This window comes from Typopeltis vanoorti, chromosome 12 (genome assembly GCF_054136105.1).
Source record: "Typopeltis vanoorti isolate ZY-2024b chromosome 12, IOZ_Tvanoo_1.0, whole genome shotgun sequence".
Classification (NCBI taxonomy): Eukaryota; Metazoa; Arthropoda; class Arachnida; order Uropygi; family Thelyphonidae; genus Typopeltis; species Typopeltis vanoorti.
This window is the reverse complement of record NC_143560.1, coordinates 51,165,749-51,184,721: the sequence shown is the minus strand read 5'-3', so window position 1 is coordinate 51,184,721 and position 18,973 is coordinate 51,165,749. Positions and strand designations below refer to the sequence as shown.

Sequence of the window (18,973 nt, the reverse complement as noted above, 5' to 3'; positions counted from 1 at the left end):
GAAAATCTATAGGTTTGGTGACCTTGTTTACCTCACTCAAGTCCAGAACAAACCTTAACTTGGATCATTCAATAATGCCTTCCTTCTCGTACTCTAGTAATAACTTTTGGAGTTTGTCCATATGTTTGAGGGGTGTTTCATACTGTTTGATATATACTGGTACATCGGATGAAATTTGGACAGTATGCTGTACCTTGTTGGTGCAGGAAAGAGAGCTGATCTCCTATGTGAACACTCTCGGGTAGTGATGGAACACTAACTTGAAAAATTCTTTGATTTGAATCCTTTCCTGCTCTGAGCTTGATAACTTAATGGCACCTTGTACTAACTTATCCTTCAACATACTTGAGTCATCATTATGATCCTTCAACTCATTTCCATACCCTCGCTCACCTCACCAGCATGCCTTATTCTGAATTTTGGCCTGAACTTCTTTCCACATAGAGATAGTGTCTTACTAGCGAAGTCACACATAAATCTATGCTTCTCCAGAAAATCAAGGCCTAATATGACTTGATTACTAGTGTCTGCAAGCTCGGGGAGGACCAGCATTTCATGCGAGATGTTTACCGGGAGGCATGGTATGGAGATTTTTGCTTTGACCTTCAATACTGAGAGGAGCTCAACCTTTGCGATTCCCATGATCTTTACAGGGTTGCAGAATTCGGTGAAGTTGTTAGGGGTCGTAGTCCGGAATTCCTTGATTAATGGCATTGGAATCACAGATACATGGGAGCCCCGGTGTCAAACAAGAAGTTGCAGGGGATTTCCTCAATAAAACTTTCCACCAGACACAAGGGCAACCTTCTATCTACCTCTGCCACCAATACAGTTTGCATTCTGTAGCCCTCTTGTTTACTTGAGCTCCCATTTTCTGGTGATTCACTGGGATTGTAGCTAGGTCTTCCCCTTTTACCCTTGTTTTGGAGAGATTCAAAATCTCCAATCCTATTCCCTGTCCATCACGTTTCGAAAGGTGGGTTCCCTTCCTCACATTATGTTTCTGCAGATTTACTGCTTCTGACTCCTCTTTCATCGTGCACTGATGGTACTTGTTCTCATAACCTACAAGGAGGGGAGTATGAGCCCCTGATCCATTCCGTAATTGTAGCCTCAAAGAGGAGGTGTGAGGCATATCTTCCACTATTTTCTCTCTCTCTCTCTCTCTGTCCAGGTTGTAGCATCCATCCAATCTTGCCCCCTTTTTATAAATGACCCCTCTCAATTCATCACATAACCTGATCCTAAATTGTTGGAATGCTGTCCACTCCAGATGGGTCCTTTCCTCTGAAGATGAGGTTCTCATGGATCGAGTACTGGACAATACTCTGTTTAAATAATTAGTTACACTTTTGCCTTCTTCCTGTAAGTATCTATACAATTCCCTCAAGGTTTGGGCCCCCCTATTTTCTTTGAATACACAGAGATTAGTATCTCTTTAAATTTTTGATATTCCTGGGTCTCTTTTAGAACAGGGGAGGAGTATAGGAAGGTTTTGGCCTTCCCTACCAGCTTACTGTGGAGTAGCACCAGTAGCTGAAAGTCTGTCCATCCTCCAACCTTTCTTAGCACTTCAATATAGCAAAAGAATGCCACGACGTCATCCGTCTCTTCCCCCGAAAATTGCGGGAACACCTGTTGTGAATTTATACACCTAAAGAACTCTGTATCGTTCATTCCTGAACTACTAGTAGGAGTGGACATGCTTATACCTGAGTTTACAATGTACAACACTAGAAAATATTCAAATTACTCAAAATTTAACCTTTGCTCTTCAAATGCCCAGTCAGAATCTGGAACCCACTCACTGTGAACTGTCTAAGATTTCAATTTAATAGTACAATTCACATCTTGTCGACTGTGCCATTTGTTATAACATGTTGCCATAGGTAATGTTTACTTAATATGGTTTAACTCCTTTACTTAGCTATTTCTTGAATAATTTGTCCTATCCCAGTAGCGCCTATAATGTGTCTGTCTTTGTCATACTATTATATACTTCAGCCCCTTAGATTATCACGTGCGTGAGTCTGATCTACAAAGGGATTGTCTCAAGGTTAAGCCAACTCCTTGGTAACAAAGCTCTGAAGTTAACTTTTCTTAAAGTTCCGGGAAAATTTGTTTGTTCCGCTGCGCCACCCAGAACCCTTAGATTGGAAAAACTTTTCAGTCAAGAAGTAAACCTCCAGATATGCACGTGGTTAATCTAATCTATTTCTATACTAAGTTATCAATTATCAATACCTTCCGTAATAACTGAATCAACTAATTCAGTTACCTCCCTACCATCAGCATTCCTTAACTTTTTTTCTTTTATTTGCAAATAAAAGAATTGCAAAGAAAGAATTTTTTCTTTTACTTGCAGCATATCGAAAAAACTGTTTGGGATTCTCTTTAGCTTGCTTGGCTAATTTTCTTTCATAATCAGCTTTTGCTGTCCTTACCACACTCGTTACCTTTCTGGCCTGTGCTTTATACTGTTCTTGTGTCCTTTCTCCTTAACTTCCCTCCACAGTTGTTTCTTTTTTTGCAGCTCAAGCTTAATGCTGTTATTCATCCATTTAACCTCTACTTGATTTACTATCCGGACCCTAGGTATACGGTCAGCCATTATCTCCTTCAATTACGTTTATGGATCTGAGAGCTGGGTCAGATCACTGACCCAGCTCTCAGATCAAATTGACCAAAGACTAGAGACTGCAGATATGAGTCCTGAGAAAGAGTAGAGGCGTGAACAGATGGCATCAATGGCAATATCATATTAAAAAGGAGGATATTAGGAAAGAACTTGGCATTGTTAGCATCTAGGAATGCATTAGTAGAGCTAATCTCAGGTGGGCGAGGAAAGATTAGCAGAACAAGTGTTCTCTGCCAGGTTGGTAAAAAAAAACGACCCAGAGAAAGACCAAGATATAGGTGGATTAATACGGTACAAAGTGCCTTAACCAACAGAAATATAAGATCTGATAATGCTAGAGTCTTGACAAGTAACAGGCTGATATGGAGGAAACTTGTAGATAGGAAGTTAGTAATGATGTAAATTTTTCATGTAGTACTATCGTATCCTGTACACCCCCTTGAGGGTATATGGCAGGAATTTGATGATGATGATGACCTCTGGACCCTTTCCAACATCTCTTCATCCTTTTGAAAACTAGGTGACCAAATCAGTGCACAACAGTCCATGTGTGACCTCATCAGCCTTATACAATGAAACAAGAATTTCCTTACTTCTACAAGTCAGTGTCCTCTAAATTTTAGATCATTATCCACTATCACCCCAAGATCTCTTATTTCCTCCACCTCCAACAATATATCCCCACCAAGTATAAATTCTACATTCCATCTTTGTTTCCAAAATTTTAAAACCTTACATTTTGCAACATTTAACTGGTATCTCCACTCCTGTGCCAATTCACTCAATCTATTCAAGTCTTCTTGTAAGGCCATAACATCTCTATTATTCACAGTTCATCCAAACTTTGCATCATCTGCAAACAACTGAATATCCCCATCCAAATCTTTGCCAATATCATTAACACACAGGTTAAATAGCAATGGCCCTAAAACAGATCACTTAGGCACCATTAGTGACTTTTCCATTCCGGGATATTGCTTCCCAATACACAACTTGCTGCCACTTATCAGATAGCCAGTCTCTGATACAATGCACTAAAATCTAATATCCAACCCATCCACTCCAGTTTGATTATCAACTTATCGTGCAGTAATCTATGAAAAGCCTTTGCCAAATCTATGTATATTACCAATTCTTCTACAATGAAGCTGCCACATTATTGTAATAAGTAAGTAGAATACTAAAGCATGATCTCCCTTTAACAAATCCATGCTGTCCATCAAAGATAAGACCATTGTTGTCAACTCAATTCTGGATTCTTGTTCTCACCAGCCTCTTCAACACTTTAACCACAACAACTGACACATAGATAGGCCTATAATTTGATGATTAAATTCTATCGCCTCCCTTATGAAGTAGCACAATCTTGGCTTCCTTCCACTTCTTTGGAACTTAATCCAGTGCAAGACTCATATTAAACAAATATGCCAAGGCAGATGCCAATTCCCTGGCACTTTCCTTCAAAATACATGGCAGTGACATATTATCATGTCCCACAGCCTTATAAACCTCAAGGTTGCTCAACTCCCCATATACTTGTTGCTCACTTACAGTCCGTCTATCATCCTCCTCGTCCTCATCAACTGCTCTCAAACTCTCCATGATGTCACATTCACAAGAATGAAAGACCTTTATGAACTGCTCATTAAGCATCTCAACTATATCTTCCACAGCTGTTGTTCTTATTGTTCTTATACCATTTTCTCCAATCAATGGCATCCTTCCATAATCCTTCTTTTTTTTTTTTTTGCTAGATACATATCGAAAGAACTCCCTAGGATTCTTTTTGGCTTCATTAGCCAACTGCTTATATTTCGCTCAATTTCAAATCAGCATTTTTCAGAGCACAACACAGCATGTATACGCAACAGTGAGTAAGTGAAACAATTCAAATTATAATGGACAAAAGATCCAGAGTCCTAATTTGGTGCACTCTAATGTTGTAAACAAGAAGTATTACAGCTATGTGGGAAGTCAATCTTAAGAAAACAGTCTCCCAAAATTTTGGCAAGTTAATGCAACCATATTTATTCAGGTTAGGAGATTTCTTCATAGCTATGGCTGACTTTAAAAATAATCTTTCCAATCTATTCTTTCATGCTTACACGGTGATCAGCATACATTATGGAAAATTATGGAGACTACTACCATGTTAGAGCAAAACTTTAGTTTAATATAAATCAAAATGAACACTCAACGTTTCAACCTTCATATCTGGAGCATACACATATATACAGAGAAACAAGCTGCACTACAATCTACATGGTTTGCTAAAGTTACTGACCAACCGTTACAATTATTGACCCAATTTAATTTTGTAACCTAATAGATAATAATAATAATAATAATAATAGGACTCTAGCATTGATGTAGTAAAGGTTTTTTTTTCTCTTTTTTTTTTCCACCAGAGTTCAGGCCAATAATTGTTGTAACGATTGGTCAGTAACTTTAGCAAACCATGTAGATTGTAGTGCAACTTGTTTCTCTGTGTATATATATTTGTGTGTGTGTGTGTGTGTGTGTGTGTGTGTGTGTGTGTGTGTGTGTGTGTGTGTGTGTGTGTGTGTGTGTGTGTGTGTGTGTGTGTGTGTGTGTGTGTGTGTGTGTGTGTGTGTGTTCCAGATGATGACCTTGATATGAATGTCAAAACAATGAGTGTTCATTTTGGTTTATATTAAACTAAAGTTTTGCTCTAACACGGTAGTTGTCTCCATAATTTTCTATAATGTAATCTTTCCAATCTGTAATGACTTCTAAATAGCACATTAGTTTTCTTCTATCAAATCCTGTGTGAAGGGGTGTCCAAGGTATGGTCTGCTAGTCCTGACTTGCTATAATAATGGTAGCAAATGTTGAAAGTTTATTTTTCACTTGGTTAGAGTATAATAAATTTAGTTTAATCCTTTATCCAAGTGTGAGCAAACAAAGTTTGCGCCTGAAAGTATCTTCAGGACTGGGGTAAGGCGGTACAACACCAGGACAACTCGTTGCAAAGGTGGAGCAAGATACCAACACTCCTGCCTCAGTATCTCCTATAATGCAAAACACATCTCCTTGCGGATATGTCTAATGTTATGCATTAAGGGAAGGGCCACTACCCAGACTAGTTTCGACCTTTATTGAGGTCTCTTCAGTGAGAGCCAGGCCCAAGCTGAGATACCAGGCAGAAGCATTCGCAGGTCATCTCTACCTATAGGAGTTGCCAAATGGTGTGCCACCCTTGCTAAAGTTTTGCTCTAACACGGTAATCTGGATACTCTGGATTTAGAGAAAGATGTTGAAAGTTTATTTTTCCCTTGGTTAGAGTATAATAAATTTAGTTTAATCCTTTATCCAAGTGTGAGCAAACAAAGTTTGCGCCTGAAAGTATCTTCAGGACTGGGGTAAGGCCGCCTTACCCCAGTCCTGAAGATACTTTCAGGCGCAAACTTTGTTTGCTCACACTTGGATAAAGGATTAAACTAAATTTATTATGGTAGCAAATGTATTTTTTATGTTCTCCCAGGCAGATGTTAACAGATCATTCTGTCTGCCCATAGTAGGCCAAGTCACTGGATACTTTTTTTGTCACCTACCTAAACAGCACACCCCAAAATTCACTTCACAGTAGAAAAAGAATCTAATAGCTGTTTATCTTTTCTTGACAGATTAGTCGCCTTTCAGATTTTCATCTGATAGATCCATCTGAAAGGTAATTTCCTGCCTTTCAAATAGTTCACTATCTTTTTCCATTTATAGAAAGCCAACACACCAGGAAGATATCTACATAAACAATCACATCATCATCCAGCCTAACAGTATGGTATTTTAAAAACACTTATACACAGATCCAGAGTAATCTGTTCTAATGATACAGCTCTTTCTACAGAACTTAAATACATGTGCCATGTTTTCTTGGCCAATGGCTACAATTCCTACAAAATAGATAAAATACTACACAGCCCTCATTACTTCTCCCTCTTCTAATACACAGTAACAAAACATTACTACCCTATATCAGAGGTACATCAGAAAAGATTGAACAGCGGGAAGGAGTGATAACAAGAGGCCATCCCTGGAAGTTACGAAAGGAAATGAGCAAGAGGGTGAGGAGTGGTTTCTTTGCATGGAGGGTGGTTGAGCCGTGGAATGCATTGCCTGATGGAGTGGAGAGGGCGAGAACGGTCAATGAGTTTAAGGAGTGGTATGATAGACTTTGTGTTTCTTAGGGGGGCCTCCCCTCAATGAGTCTTGACAGACTTTATGTTCTTAGGAAGGACCTCCCACAATGAGTCTTTTGACTCCATGGAGGCCTGAATAATAATAATAATAATAATTAAATACTAATAAAACATAGACTTCCCCCTTATGTTAAATTAAATGCTGATCTGCTCGTCTAAGGATAAATTTCATCCTCTAGCATATCCTGTGAAGTTCCTTGTAACTGTGACTTAGCCTACTATGGGCATACAGGAAGATGTGTTAACATCTGCCTGGGACATAAAAAATACATTTGCTACCATCAGTATGGCAAGTGAGGAATGCCAAACCATGCTTTGGATACCCATTCACAGAGGATTAGATGGAAGAAAACCAATGTGCTATTCAGAAGTTGTTACAGATTGAAAAGATTATATTTAGAGTCAGCTATGGCTATGAAAAATTCTCCTGTATTAACTTGCCAAATTTGGGAGACTGTTACCTTAACATCGACTCCCATATAGCTATAATACTTCTTTTTTGAAGTATTATAGTGTGTGCCAAATTAGGACTTTACATAGTGTGTGTATTAGTGTGTGCCAAATTAGGACTTTATATAGTGTGTATATTAGCGTGTGTGCCAAATTAGGACTTTAGATCTTTTGTCCATTACAATTTGAACCGTTTTACTTACTGTTACGTATACATGCTGCATTGTGCTCTGAAGATGCTGATTTGAAATTCAGCAAAATATAAGCAAGTTAATAAAAGTCTTTTTTTTTATAAAATTGTTCATATGGTGTTGTTAATACCATTAAAAATTAGTTAAAATTGGGCAAGGTCTGCTTGCTCCAGTGGAGCAATTTCTACTGACTACGACAAGGTCGTAGTCAGTAGAAAGTTGTTGCCTACTACTGGGCAGAACCAAAGTTTTGCAAACTGTCACCTGTCAGAGCCACTGTTTAGTATTCTGGATGATGAGATTAAAGTGATCCTTTCAAATCATTCATCAATGTTTTGGACAATAAACCCCTCTCTACCTTTATATAAAGATTTTCCAGAGTTTGCCCTAGGAGTAGAGTTGGCTTTGGAACAGTGTTGCCAGGCAAAAGACCTGCAGTAATCCAGGTTGAGAGAGTAATGAGTTTAGAGAGATCTTTTTAAATCACTAAGAGTTTTTATGGGATGACACAGTGTTTCATCATCCTCCTCATCAACAAAAGGCAAGTTGAGGCTACCATGAACGACAACATTCCAGTTCAATCTACATGCAGCCATGTTATTTAAATTTCTTTAAGAGTTCAGAACCACTTATACTCATGATGTTTTCCATCCATTTTTTTCATGGTCCTCTGGCAGTATTTTTCCTTCTGCTCTTCCATTTTGGAGAATTTGTGGAATTTTCAGTAGGAATTCTATATGTTCATACCACTATAATTATTTTTCTTTGATTCTTGCTATTGCTGAAATATGATAATATAATCTTCCTCTGATATCTTGATTAGTTTTCCATGTCCATGTTGATATATACTTCTCGAACACTTGTTTTCAATCCTGTCAATCTTTGTTCTTCTTTCTACTTGATAATCCAGGTCTCTGCATCATAAGAGAAATACTGAGAGTACCATTGAGCTATATATAGTTTCATTTTCTTTAGAGAGATGTCTATTTTTCCTATTTATATAAGTTTGGTCATAGTAGACCACTCTAGATTTATTAATTCGTTTTTTATTTATTTATTAGTTTCTTCAAAATTCAACCTGTCTGTGATTAACATACCCAAAGTAATTAAATTTTTTAACCTTTTATTTCCATCCAATTTTAAGTTCCTCTCCATTTCTAGCTATTCCCATTGTTTTAGTTTTAATAAAATTTATCTGCATTGCATTGTCCTAGCTGTTTCTAATGTAGAGTTCCATCATAAGTTTTTATTATTTGTAAATAATACTATATCAACTGCATATTTTATACTATGTAAATTTTGTCTGTTCACCATTATTCTCATGTTTTTAGGATACTCTTTTTACCAGTTCCTTCAAGTAAGGTTTAAACAAGCATGGTGAAAATTGATATCCTTGTATGACCCCCCCCACACACACCCTGTCTCAACCAGTATTTCAGAAGTTTCAACTGATCCAAATTTTATTGTTGAAATAGTATTTTTATAATACTGAAAGACAATACTGAGCATTGTTAGTTCTTTCTTCTTTTTTTTAAATTCTGGTTACTGAGTCAAATGCTTGCTTCAAATCTATAAAGAATCAATAAAGATCCTCCCCCCCCATCAATTCAGATAATTGTAAAAGAATACAGATTGCATCAATTGTAGATTGCTCTCTTTTAATTCTCATTTGTTTTTCTAAATGTCATAAGCTGTGTTGATTCTGTTCTGTATAATTTTTATAAGTAATTTTTATGTGTAACTTAAGGTTATTGATCTATAAATTGCAATCCTGAATATAACCTATTTATAAATGAGAATTATTCTTCCCAATTTTCAGTCATTAAGAATTTCTCCAGAACTTAAGACCTGATTGAATGACTGCAATAAATAATGCTTTGCTGTTTCTCCTCCATAAGCGAGAGCTGTCGTTGGCAGACTGCCAAGAAGAGTCAATTCATGCTGAAGGGGGAGAAAGAAATAAGGCGATGTACTGATCACCAACACGCAAAATCACATGCTTTATATGTCAAATTTTCCACCTGTTATACAAGCAAAATAGTTACCACTTTAAAACTACAATGATCATAAAAGAGAAGTTAATTTTCCGACGTGTAATAATAAACACTCATCCCACAATACGGATTGATTACCTTATTACCGGAATGGATTCTCCTTCTTTTGACATGTGCAGAAGTGTCGAAGGATCTCGTATCTGTGGGCGTACTATACTTCCAGAACTATATCAAGATTTCATCTCTGCCCACAGCTTTATCTGTTTTCGTTTGCCTGATTGCAGCATCTGTTTCCATCTTTATCATTATTTGGGCCTCCTCACTATTATCAAACTTTTTCTTCATAATCTTCAGTGTTAACTTTTGCAAAAATTTGTATAAAATGGTTCATCCAAATTGCAGAATTTTTTTAACTTCACCAGTCAGATTGCCTCTTTTATCTTTTCATTTTTAGTGGTAAATCTTGTTTTAAAAAATTCTTTTATTGTGCTATATACTAATTTTATATTATGATGGATAGCTACATTCTGACATACATCTGCTTTTAATTTATTCACTTTGATTTTGCTTCTCTACATTTAGATGTAATTTTATTTTTTAATTGTTTGTGATTTTCTAGTAATTCATGTGTGCTCTGAGTAGAAAGCTTTTGCTTTTAATGCCACAGGTCTATTATTTAGATAGTAAGCCAATTATTATTAGGTCTCTGTTTTCTATGTTTATTTCACTGTATTTAGTATTGAATTTTTTCTTTTGTTTTTAGTATTTAATAATGCATTTAGTATTGCATTTATTCTTCTGTTTTTAAGGATTAAAGTTCCCATTTTACAACTTTTTCTTGAAATATATTTTTTGTGTATTAGAGTCTTTTAATTTTGAAATGTCAAAAGCACATTTGGTGTATGGGAGTCTTAATTTTGAGGTGTCAAGCCTTAAAGGTCTTTTTCTACTGGTGGTTGTTTTGAATTTAAGCTTTGTTTTCACAAATAGAATTTCATAACAAGAATCCATATATATTTTCTTTAAAGTTTTAGAATAATGTTTTCCATTTTTTGTTGACTAGAATATAATCAATAGTTTTAAGTTAGGCTAAATCACAGCTAGTCCCTGCATACTCTAACAGCATTTGGAGTGGAAGGAGGAGACAAGAAAAAGAGATGAGAATGAAAGAAGGGCAAGAACCAGTTTATAAAAATACATCAGAAGACAGCATTGCATACCTTGGGTTTACCATTCTCATATTCACTATAGTGTGCTCTTGAGCTCCACAATATCCACATATGAAAAGAAGTTCAGACAGCTTAGGTTACAGGCTAAGAGCAAGGAGCTTACAGTAATCTTTTTAGATTGTGTGATAAAGTTTACAATCATCACTCATAGTTTTTACAGAATAACCCAAAATTTTTCAGGATCTCATAATAAGTGACAATTTACACATGTGAAAGAAATCACATGCATTATAGGCTAAGGTAACTGAATACAAAGTGAATTGTCTCTACATACAAGTATCTGAATTGTGAAGACACTTACAAAATTTTGTTTGCAAAAGCTAACTAAGTACAATGTACTCAGTGCAAATATTGGGGGCTGTATGAATAAATACTGTATACTATTCGTCTTTCTCCAAGTTCTTTCATGAATTTATCTACCTCCTTACATATCAGGCTCAATGGTCTGTCATAGCCAACTAACAACATCATACAAACCAAATTAATGTTGTAATTAGGCAGTTAATCCTATCTGAATAACAGTGCGATATATATAGTCCTGTATGTTTTGTGGGATGAAAAACTTGAGTTTCCAGGAAGAAAAATACCGTTACCTCTGGACTGAGATCAACTAACTCACTTTCAGATAAAAAGTTCTTATAGATTCTTCACAACCCAGATGGGATTCAAACTTGGAGTCATTCCAACCAAAGGATGTCTTAATTACAGTTACAGGGGCTCTTTTATGTGGAATATTGTGGAATAAGGAAATTCAAAAAATTTCCTTACTTCTCAAGACATATGCCCACTTACTTCTCAAGTCAAGACCATGTAATGCTCTCACCAAATGACATCTCAATCCTATCTCCTGATTCCACACTCACACACAAAACATACTTTTTCTATTACATTGTGTAAGGTACTCCATAAATTCAACTTTCTTATTTACCACATGTTGCTTCCTCTTCCTAAAATGATATTAATTAATCTAGTTTTTATCTTTTATTCTCCTGAAATATGTAATGTCTGGTAATCTATTAGGAAAACAGATCGGTTCAAAATAACAATTTTAAAGTATATTTCAGCCAGTAAAGATTGGTCAATTGGTAGAGCCTCTGCTACTAATGGCCCAAGCAAAACGTTAAGCAAGTTTGAGTGCAATTGGTAGTTGGAAGGGATCAATCGTTCAATGCTGTTGGAACACTCTCCCTTGATGAGTCTCTGGACTCCCTGGAGGTGTCATATAATAATAATAATATGGATATTATCAAAACAATACTTGCTTCGATTTTTTGAGATTGCTTTTAATTACAAATTTAACCGAATTTGATGGGGGAAAAAAGTTAGGAGCTAATCTATCATTTATTTTATTTCCTTGTAAGAACTATCATATCACCGGTAGCCATTTATTACAGCAATACTACTATTAGATCTCCCTGGAGTCCTAAGCCTCCTTATGGGAGGGGGGAGGTTCCCCTCCCTATCTCTAGCAATTCATATTTTATCTTAAATCTTCTGGCACTAACCACTTGCATTCACTGCATTCCACATATCACTACTCTCTACAAGAAAAATCGACTCGCTCCCTGCTGCCATGCTATTAACAATTTCACTCATTTTACATGATAGATACCTTCCTTCTCTCCCAATATCCATACTCTTAGATCATAAAAAATTTCATCTGTATTTAATTTGTATAATCCTCTCACAATGTATTTTGTTTGTCAACATCCCTTATTATCCAGATATTGTCTCTAAATATCTGATTCCACTCTTTCTCCATTGTATCAGGATCCTCCAAGAAACTCTACTGACCAAATAGTAGCAATTCAGGTTAGTCATGACAATTCAAAATACACTCAGCATAAGTGAATAATGAAAATTTTCCTCAAAACATGAATTTTACAAATATCAAATGAATGGGTATCAATTATTGCAGTGGCTTTACAGTGCAGTTAGAAGAAAGGTGACATATACACATTTTGTTGGAAAAGACATCATAATCATTATTAATTTCCAATATGCATCCACCAGGGGTGTACAGGATACTATGACAGTACTACATGATTAAGTTTAAATTATTACTAATCTCCTGTTAAGTATTTTCCTCCAAATTAGTCTATTACTTAGACTAATTCAGAGGAAAATGAACTTAGAGATTGCTTAAGGGTTAAAGCCTAGATAACTGGGAGGAGACTTCCACAATATCTTTAAGAATGATGAGAATTACTTGGGCTTCTGACCTAATTTCCAATCCTCACCTTCATATGATGTGACCCATTAGTAAGTATCCACTGGATACTGAATGAAGGAGGTTGGACTGACATTTTGGATTTTGCCAGCCAAATTTTCTGTTCGTTTAAACTAGAACAAGCATGATGGATGGAATATAAATATACCTGGATTTGAATCTCATCATGTCACAAAGAATCGTCATATGGGGTTTTTTAACTGAAGGTCAGTAGCTGGTCTCATATGGCACAGCAAGTTTTTCTTCCAACAAGGCAAGAACAAAGACCAGAGAATTCACACAATTATTAGAATATAAAAATATTGCATACCACTGATCAAATCGTTGCACATTCAAGTTATTTGCTCCTGAAAATTCACAATACATTGAGAATCGGTGATATAATTTAAATAAAATGTTCTCAACCATGAATGTTACTGAGTGAAATGGTGGATTATGTGGTTGATAAAGTCGCGATAAGTCCGAAGGCTCAATGGAAGTCAAACAATACACACTGTAAATAATAAGCGTTTGTTAAAGCTGTATGTTTGGAGTAAAATTTTTGAAACAAAAATATCAGTACCAGTTTTCAGAAGGTAACGAATTAATTGGGATCATATGTTATAAAGAGTTCATCAACTTCTAATTGGCTGCATTGATAGTCATTTCGAGATTTTATAAATTACTTTTCTGTACACATTTGCAATTGTTCCATATCGCTTGATGCTCCCGAAATTTATTTTTCAGAAATACTTCACCTTATATTTTGCAATGCGAATTATTTATTATTTTTTTTAAATGTCTTTGCTGAAGTTATTTAAACGCATTACCGCTAAAATGCATGCTGAACTGTGCTACGTATACTGGGGTCCAAAACCAAGGACAGACTACATTTTTACCTGTATATGAAAAAAAATTTCATGACTTAAGCCACATTTGGCTTAAGTCATGACTTGTTTTATGACTTAAGCCAAATGTGGCTTAAGTCATAAAAAAAGTCATCAAATAAACATACATTTATTGCCGGCATACTAATAAATTATATTACGCAAAAAATATTTTATAAATTTCGTACAAATTAAATTGCAATACGTTTTGGCAAAAGTTACAAATTTCCTAAGGATGTAGTTAAGGAATTAATGTACAGTGCTTAAAGAAATGTCATCAAACAGCTGACTAAACTCTTTAATAAATGCCTAAAACAGAAAGAAATTCCAAACAGAGAAAAAAATGTCTAAAATTGCCTATTTTAAAGAGAAAAAAAATGTCTATTTTAAGCATAAATTCCTAAAACACAAAAAAGTTCCAAAAAATTGGAACAATTAATTTTTAATAAGGAAGAAATTAAAAACTACAGACCTATAAGCCTACTCCCACCATATATAGAGTCTTCAAAAAATAAATAAATAAATAAATAATAGAATAAAATCTAAACTAGAGGGAATGCAATCCTGTGAACAAGCTGGATTTAGGAAGAATTGCAATACTTTGGACCATATTTACACATTAAGACAGCTCATTGAAAAATCAATTGAATACAATAAACTCTTATGTAAACTACGAAAAAGCATTTGAATCAGTTAAAACACTAAAAGCACTTGAAACCCAGGGAACTGAGAAACCATATATTGAAACACTAAAACATATTTACAATAATGCAACTTCTGTAATAAATTATATAAAAACAATGAAAAGTTTCCAATACAAAAAGGCATCTGGCAAGGTGACACCATATCTCCCAAACTATTACAGCTGCAATAGAGGAAGTCTTTAGAAGCCTTGATTGGGAAACAAAAGGAATAAAGATAAATGGAGAAAGGCTGCATCATCTGAAATTTGCAGATGATGTTGTCCTGGTAGCAGATAATCTTGAAGATCTGAAAGAAAGGTTATATCAGCTAAATGAAGCCTCCAGAGTAATTGGATTAAAAATAAATGGAGAAAAAACAAAAATAATGATGAATAAATACATAAACCATAGACCTGTCAAAGTTGAAAATCATGAAATAGAATAAGTTACTTCATATGTATATTTAGGCCAATTCTTATCCTAAGAGGATTGCCAAAGAAAAGAGATTGAATGAAGAATTCACCTTGGATGGATGGTGTATGGGAAAATGAGAGACATATTCAAAAGTGACACCCCTATGAGTCTAAAAAGGAAAGCTTTTGACCAGTGTATACTTCCTGTCCTAACATATGGAGGAAAAACATGGACTTTAACAGAAGCTCTAAACAAAAAGCTGAGAACAACACAACAGTGCATGGAGAGAAGTATGCTAAAAATAACATTAAGAGATAGGAAGACAAATACCTGGATAAGATGTTAAACAGGTGCTATGGATATTGTAAAATACATTAACCAGTATAAGTGGAGATGGGCTGGCCATATTACCAGATGCAGCAATGGTAGATGGACTAGAAAAACAACAGAGTGGAGACCAATGGATTAATCAAGACAAAGAGGAAGATTGAGAAGAAGGTGGAGGGATGAACTTGAACAAATTGCAGGAATTAGATGGATTGGAGAGTCAGAAAACCGAGTGGTTGAACTAAAAGGTTGAAGAAAAAGAAGAAGCTTAAAGAAAACTATGTGGAGAGAGAGAGATTTCAATAGAATTATGGAATATGCCCACCCCAAACTTTGATGCTGCTCTCGCAATGTCATACCATGCTTAGCACCAAGTCATTCAGGAGTTCTTGAGGCCAAATAGCGCACTTCTCCTTAAGAGCAAGAATAAGGCCTTGTTTGTTCTAGAGGGAAATTTCGAGCAGCAATTCGTCTCCTTATTGCAGTGGAAAGGTGTTCTATGAAATTGAGATCTGAGAAGCATGTGGGCACTCGATTCAGTTAATATCCTCGGTCTCCAGAAGTATCTCGAATGCTCTTGTACGATGGCGTATGGCACTGTCATCCATAAAACTAAATTCTTATCCTACAGCACCACGGAACAATCGATCATGACGTTGAAGAACTTTGCTGCAATGTCGTTCACCAGCCATAGTTCCTTTTTCCATCACTTGTAACTCAGTGCGTTCATTAAGCATAATACCACCCCACCCAATATTTATTCCGTTGAAGAACATTTTCGTGAAGGTAAGGAGTACGACTTTCACTCCAGATAAATTGTCGTCTAGAATTCGAGGAAAGACTAAAACAATCTTATCTGGAAAGAGTACATTAGCCCATTGGTGTCTTGTCTAATTTTTATGGATACAATATCACTGAAAATATGCTCTATGATAAGCTGTAGATAAAGGGACGCAGACTACAGGCCTTCGAACATATAGGCCTACGTACCTCTGCTTGAATGGAGCCGACATGCAAGATCACCTGCCAAGCTGGGCCAGTTTTATCATTAGGCGAACGTAGGCAATCGCCTAGGGGCGCTAAGACTTCGGGGTCAGATTTTGCTACATAGTTTGGAAAAAATTACAACCTTCAAAAAAAATTAGTAAACCTTGATTAATAATAAAAAACGAAAATAAGTCAAGCAGTCCTGTCGCTCGCCGATAATCGCACATTATTTTCGCCTTTCTCTATTTCTTCCATATTTCATACTGGAAAATTATTTAACACATAATAATTCTAGAGACATTAACAGAAAAGATTTATGTAGTGAATTACAAATAATAGCAAGGTGAATTCCAGAAAATACTTCCTCATTAGATGTCCTATCATACATATGCAAAAATAATTTAGAAAATAGTGTTCCAAATATGTTTATTGCTCTAAGAATTTTATCGACATTGCAAGTTCAGAAAGGGGTTTCTCGAAACTCGTTCTACGATGGCTCAGGAACGACTCACTTGTCTAGCAATAATATCTACAGAGAATGAAATTGCATCTACAATCAATATAGTGAAGTAATTCAAAACTTTGCCAAAGAAAAAGCCCAAAAGATTAATTTTTCATAATTTTTGGATATAAGAAGAGCCTGTGTAGCTCAATGGATGTGGCATTTGCACACCACGGTGCGTGACCACATGAAGGAAGACTTCTTGGTTTTGAATCTAGTCGGCGACTAGAAGACATTTATCTAAGTCTTTTTTCGACCGGTTCCTGCGTTAGTCTATCTCTGGCACGGGCAAGTGGGTTTTTCTCCCGTAAACTCAAGAAAATCGACCGTAGAACCCACATTATTTCAGACTTTAAATAAGAGTGTTAGAGTTAGCGACCATGAGATGGTGGCACATGTTGAGCCGTCTCTCTTCACTGCATGCCTGTTAATTAGTGATAGCCTCACACCAACTATATCTGATTGGTACCAGTGGAGATTGAACTGTCTACTCAGTCTCCAAAAGTTAGATTGGGCTAAAAGGCCTCCAGTGTATTGGTGCCAATTGTAACTTGTGGTAATGAATTCGATTAGTCCATGAATTTGTTGGGTGGTACTGTGAAATTGGCGAAAACCAAACTGTTCTGAAGGAAGGATGTTTAATTTTTTTACTGAAAGTTGAATTCTGGAAAGGATAGCTTTTTCTGCTATTTTGCCCAAATTAGAAATCAGACTTATGGGTCAATAACTTTGAGGCTGCTGAGGAAGCTTTCCAGACTTGTATATAGGAACAAAAATCACTCCAAGATATTTGACTTCAGTCTGCCATGGAATCTTTACTCCTAATAAATAAATGTCCTCCATGCTATGGATTTTCTTTCTAGTAAAGAGTATGGCTGAGCTTTTCTGGGGTTAACTTGGATTCTCCAGTCTGCCAGACACTTTTCTAAAATATGCATGCTGGTTTGAAGTCTTCTAGTTTTTGCGCTTAAAGATCTTGCCATCAATGCAGTATCATCTGCATATAGTGCAGTGAATGTTGTTCTCGGGTTCAGAGGGATATCCGCTATGTAGATTGAGAACAGGAGAGTGGCCAGAAGAGATCCCTGAGGTACGCCTACCGAGACCCTGCGTCTTGACGAAACCGTTTCGCCGACCCTGACCTACATATATCTGTCTTTCATGTAAGAGTGGATTATTTTTATAAACTTGATTGGCAAGTGAAATTTTATAAGTTTGTAGAGAAGGCCTTGATGCCATACTTTGTCAAACGCCTTCTCTGCGGCGATGAAGATGGCAGCTGTATTGAGTTTCCAGTTATAGCCTTTTGTAATGATTTCTATCAGCCGGTGTACGTATTGACCTGTAATATGGGCCTTTCGGAAGCCAAATTGTTCGTTAGGCAAAATTCCTAACTTATCTGTTTCTGCTTGGAATCTTGAGAGGATCAATTTCTCTGTCACTTTTCCGAAGCTGGACAACAGGCTTATGGGTCTGTAGCTTTCGGGACGGTGAGGATTTTTTCCTGGCTTCTTCAGTGGCATGATGGTGGCTGTTTTTCCATGTAGTAGGAAAATGCTGGAATCTAAAAATGGCATTTGTAATGTTGAAGAGATGGGCTATGGCTTTCTTGGCAGTAGTTTTATTTTTCTGTTAGTTATGCCATCTGCTCCTGGAGCTTTTCTGCTGTTTAGATAGGTGATGATATTTATCATTTCTGCCGGAGTTGTAGGACTGATATGTTCAGAGTTAACAGTGTTCTGTCGTAAAGTTTCCTAACATGACGGTGAATCTTATACATAAGGTTGATATTTAGATTTGTATTAGATGGATTGCACTGAGATTCAAGGTTATTTACTAGTGCTTCAGCTTTCTTTTCATTTTTGGGAACTGTCCCTTTCTTGGTTTGTATAGGGGTATGAGTTGCTTTTTGGTGCCGATCGCTCTTAAGAATTACCAGACAGAATGATCTTCAGAATTGATGTTAGTCAATTTTGTTTCCCATGGATGGTGTCTGTGTTTTTGAAGAGCTTCGCGGACTTGTCTGTTTAAGTTGTTCAATACTGTTTTGTCTTGTGGGTCTCTGGTATTCTGGTATCTCTTTCTGGCTCTATTTTTTTCTCTGATTAGCTCCATTATTTCCTCTGGGATATGGTTGGTTGGATTTTAGACAGTGGATTGCCTGACTGATTCTACTGATTTCTGAATTTGTAGGGTTAGGTTATTTACTGCTGAGTCTATATCTTCCTTTTTACTGATGTTG

General features: G+C 36.2%; 1 protein-coding gene across 5 annotated transcripts in view; it reads right to left on the bottom strand.

Annotated features, from left to right (window-relative positions):
* LOC150100785 (peroxisome assembly protein 10-B-like) overlaps positions 1–14,304 on the bottom strand; it is a 160,684-nt gene extending 146,380 nt beyond the window's left edge. The window contains exon 1 of one of the 5 annotated variants that reach the window (XM_090401706.1): positions 14,291–14,304. The gene's annotated coding sequence lies outside the window, so the exon portion shown is untranslated. The other 4 variants (XM_090401705.1, XM_090401702.1, XM_090401704.1 and 1 more) reach the window with 4 other exon arrangements.
* Positions 14,305–18,973: the final 4,669 nt, after the last annotated feature.